This window comes from Cyprinus carpio, chromosome A4, assembly GCF_018340385.1.
Source record: "Cyprinus carpio isolate SPL01 chromosome A4, ASM1834038v1, whole genome shotgun sequence".
Lineage (NCBI taxonomy): Eukaryota > Metazoa > Chordata > Actinopteri > Cypriniformes > Cyprinidae > Cyprinus > Cyprinus carpio.
In genome coordinates, this window is record NC_056575.1 from 27,603,440 (window position 1) to 27,608,279 (window position 4,840).

The following is a 4,840-nucleotide window of genomic DNA, read 5'->3' on the forward strand; positions in this document are numbered from 1 at the left end:
AATCATGAATCACTGTGATTCAGTGAATCATTCTAATCCACAATGATTTTTAATTATCACCGGGTATCAGTATTATCACGGTATTGTTAAAATATGCTGGAGATGTTCAAAAAGTACCGACACATAAATCACGTCATGTTTTATATTAAAAATTCAACAAACAACAAATAGAATGACTTTTTGTTTGCATAATCACTAAAACAATAACATTTAACAGTTGATGTTTGGATTTTAAACTACAACGTGACTGACAACAGTGTTAATAGCATGATTCAAATATCTAATGTATATGTTTAAATAAAGCTTTAAAATGTTTCATTAAAAAGGCAAACTCACTCATTTCAGTCCTTAAATAAAGACAAAGGGTTGTCAACAGGAATCATTGATTCATAAATAATTAAATGTATTTTAATCGTGTGCTTCCATAAAAGAATTTCTAGATCACGTATGTGTATCATTGACATAACTTGTTTTTCATCAACCGGTCCAAATTTTACAGGGTAGGGAAAAAAAAATGTCGGGCAGCAGGGCATGCAAATTCGGTCCGTTTTTGGCCAGACAGAAACTGCACACAGACTGAATGTAAATATAAGTCTCTGTGAATCCACTCGGTGACAGCAGGTGGGGCTTATGGAAAGGCTGAATTAGAGCTGTTTCCAGTAACCTCTGTGGACAGAGCAGTATTGCGAACACTTCCTTTAGGTATTACATGGAGCGAAGATGAAAACAAAATGGAGTGGAGTTGTTTATGAAGTGCAGTCGGAACTTTTAGAAGTACATTTGTTTCCAGTAACCTCTGTATTCATTTGTATAATTCCCTTAGCACTCTTTTAAAACCTCCCAGCTTTTCCGCCCTGTTTTCACTCAAAACTAAACTACTCTGCGTGCTGTGCGCATGTGAGACTGTTACTGAAACTGGTGCTTTATGCGTTTCTTTAGTTCATGGTCAGTTATTATCTATGAATGTTTGCTAGATGTTTTTTTTTTTACTTTAAACAAATACAAACTTGCTGCAACTGGATCCACTCTCCCTTCTCTGCCTTGCTGTGACAGGTGTTTTATGAAGAATTGAATTACTGAAAAATACTATTAAAATCTAATGAATGCCATTAAATTTTGTGTTATAGCCTTACATTCTCAAAGCTAAAACCATCAGATGTATTCACTGTTCATTGAGTTTACTTCAACTGTATCATCACAGTCAAAGATTTCTGGAAGTCATATGTGCTCCAGACTGTAAACCCTACCAGATAAATAAACACAATAAGTAAACACGTTATATTGTTGTTTGTTTTGTTCTTTACACAGGCTATGTGGATGTAATATCACTGCTCAGTCTTGTGGAAGTTTGTCTTCAGTTCTACAATCATCAAACTCTGCCCTTAGAGAGCTGGACCTGAGTAACAATGACCTGCAGGATTCAGGAGTGAAGCTGCTTTCTGATGGACTGAAGAGTCAAAATTGTCAGCTGGAGATTCTGAGGTAAATGCATTTCAATCAAATTAACAAAATATTTAGTGTGTTTATCAAATTGAAAAGCTTGTGGTGTAACATGCATTGAACATCTGCCCTTTTATTTGATTGGCCATCTTTTTGACCTTGATGAATGCTGTTAGACAGCTGAGACAGACCAGCATAATAAAATTAATCAATAAACTCCTTATTTGCTTCTTGATTTGTTTGATTCAGATCGGGACGTCAGAGCGTGTATCGCGAATCATATAATACATACATTTCAGACGAATCCAGTCTGAATTATATTAAAAATAGTTTTGACCTCATAGGTATTCCACCCGGATCTGCTTCCATTTACAACAGTGAGCGCAAGCTATATAAAAGTGATTATTACGTTTTGAATATGGATATTTTTCTTACAAAAACGCATTGATTCGCTACAAAAGGCCTTTGTTCACCCCCCATTTTTTATGGATGGGCAATTTTTATTTAACTTGTTTTGGACTGAAGCATGCAACACCTGCTGAGTGGCATTAAACAGCTTGAAAGATCAAAGATTTTTAATATAACTCTGACTATATTATATTCTATATTATATTATATTGAAATTAGAATGTCATGGAAAAGTTCATTTATTTCAGTAATTTAACTCAAATTGTGAAACTCGTTTATTAAATAAATTCAATGTACCCAGACTGAAGTAGTTTAACAAGTTTGTCTTTTGTAACCCCTGTTAAATGATTGCTGTGATGAATATTATTATATATAACATTGTTTAAATTCAGTATAATGACCATTCATATAAAAGAAAATCTATATAGATTGATAAAAAAATATATGTAAATATGTGTTTTTGGATTGGACTAAGAAATGAGAAGCAACCAGTCAGAGCATTGATCGTATGTAAGAGTTTTATTTGTTTTATGCATATAAGACTAAACAGTGTTATACTGTCATGTTATATGGAGTGGATTGTTTGTTTGTAGTGTGATTGTGTCAGGCCGCATGTTCTGTGTGTGTCACTGCGGTCCGCTGATGCCATTTTGATTGTGTGTACCTGTGAAAATAGACAAGAATGAAAAGGTAATTCATTATTATGACACAAGTTGCATAAATGATATGCATGTATGTATTATGTGGTCCATGTGTTCTGTATTTAATTGAAAATGATTCTTGATGCACAGAATTAAGTGTGTATTGGTCTGTGAACGTACACGCCAGGTTTTTTTTCCTGTGAGGATGAATTTCATGTGGATCTCCATAATTGATGGCGAGCCTCCAACCTTGACTGAAAGGATCATGAACCTGGAATGAAGAACAGTTTTTCATTATAATTTTCTTTAACCAAGTTAGATAATTTTGCTTCCAGTGACTGATACTATTTTTCTCCTTGAGACCTTTAAAAATCTGAGTGACATCAGTTCCAGTTAAAGGAAAAGACTGATCAGACGTTTTTGTCAGATTGACATCTGACTTTGAAAGACTAATTTGCATACCAGTTGCATATTGCAGTTACTGTTGGTTATCACTAACTGTAGTCATTTAATTTGATTGATTGTGAAGGTGATTTATTGTGTTAATGTATAGTTAACCCTCTGGAGTCGATCCCCGCGTATACGTGTTATGAGGCATCTTCTCCTGATAACCCCGAAAAGAACTTAAATTACACTTTCAGTTTTGATCGTACAGATAAGAGCAATACATCAATTGAATCTGTAAAGGGTCTAGTTTTATTTGTATCCACACATAATAACAACAAAACTTTGTGAATTTATAAAATAAAGAAAACAAACAAGGTGCGCTGTCTGCAGCCTTGGTCTGCGGTGATCTTCATTTAGAAATGCGTCATTAAAATGAACTGTAACTCAGTGAATACTCAACGAAGAGACATGAGAGATATATCTATAGAAAGCTTGACATGTCTACTTTTAAACTAAACAAGTGCTACCGAAAACAAATATTCTGCGATAAAGTAATCCATATGAAAACAACGTGATGTCTGTCTTTCATGTCTCCCTTCATTATATCTAATGCGACCACGCCCACGCGCTGAATGCGCTATTGAGTTTATAATGTTCCACGTGAAGCTTGTGGCTTGTAAACGCACGCACAGAAAACAAAGCAGGAGAATGTTCGTTTTTTTATTTTATTTTACTGTTTGCTTTGCACTGAGAGGAATAAGACCTAATTCACCCCAAGAAGACACACTAAGGATTGACTCAGTATTTGAGTTTTGGATTTTCTCAGAAAAAAAGAATGAAGTAATCCAGCAGAGATCATAAACATGAGTAAGTCCTTTTTTTATTATTTATAAACTTGTACTAGTTTTCACATAACGTGTACACATTTTACTAGTTAGATTTTTTCCAAACTATAATTCCTGACTAAATGTATAATCAAGTGAAACATTATGAAGTTTCATTCACATAATCTAAATGTTCTACTGTACTACTAGTATCAGTGACCATCACAATAATGTTAATAATGTAGTTTAGCATTTAGTTTATTTGAGAGCATATAAACAATATACACTTCGGAAATGCAAGTTATGTGATGTTCATTTATATATTTCAACGTGGCACAATACCAGTCAATACCAGTTTGCTAAAGCAGTAATATTGTGAAATATTTTTACTATTTAAAATAACTGTTTTCTATTTGAATATATTTCACAATTTAATTTATTCCTGTGATCAAAGCTAAATTTTCAGCATTTAGTCTTTCTCCAAGTGTAACAATATACACTATACCATTCAAAAGCTTGGAGTCAGTATATATAGAAATTAAAACTTTTATTTAGCATACACGTGATGATAAATAAAAACGATTAATACGATAAATGTTACTAACAATGCTGTTCTTTCAATTTATCAAAAAAAAAACTGAAAAAATACTATCAGCTCTTTTCATCATTAATAATAATAATAACAATAAATATATATATTATTTTAGTAGAAAATCAGAATATTAGAAGGATTTCTGATGGATCGTGTGACTGAAGTAATGATGCTAAAAATGTGAAAGTCAGCTTTTATTGTCTTAATAAACTGTTTAACTGCACTCTCGCAAGTGAATCTCAAATTATTTTGTTGGGATAAATAAGTATATTCTAAAATAAACTACAAACATAAAAAAATATATGCATTTATTTTGTCCTCATATTCTTTCTTGTAACTCTTCCCTCTCAGTCACACACCTGACTGAAAGAGGCTCATTATATACAGCTCATTATAAAATTACCTCTTTGTCTTCTCAGGTGTAAATCACAATAATATCTATGATAGTTGAGGACTCACTACATATGCCCTTTCAAACAAAAAGTGTCTTAGAAAATTTAAATCAATCTATTGTTTTCTGTGACTAAACAAGATGATTTTCACATCAT

The 4,840-nt window shown here is 32.7% G+C and overlaps 1 long non-coding RNA gene across 1 annotated transcript in view; it reads left to right on the plus strand.

The window, feature by feature from the left end:
* The first annotated feature begins 1,308 nt into the window (after positions 1–1,308).
* The window catches only part of LOC122141735, a 35,661-nt gene continuing 32,129 nt past the window's right edge, over positions 1,309–4,840 (plus strand). The window contains exon 1 of the long non-coding RNA XR_006158050.1: positions 1,309–1,482. This is a non-coding gene — a long non-coding RNA (uncharacterized LOC122141735). The remainder of the gene's footprint in view (positions 1,483–4,840) is intronic.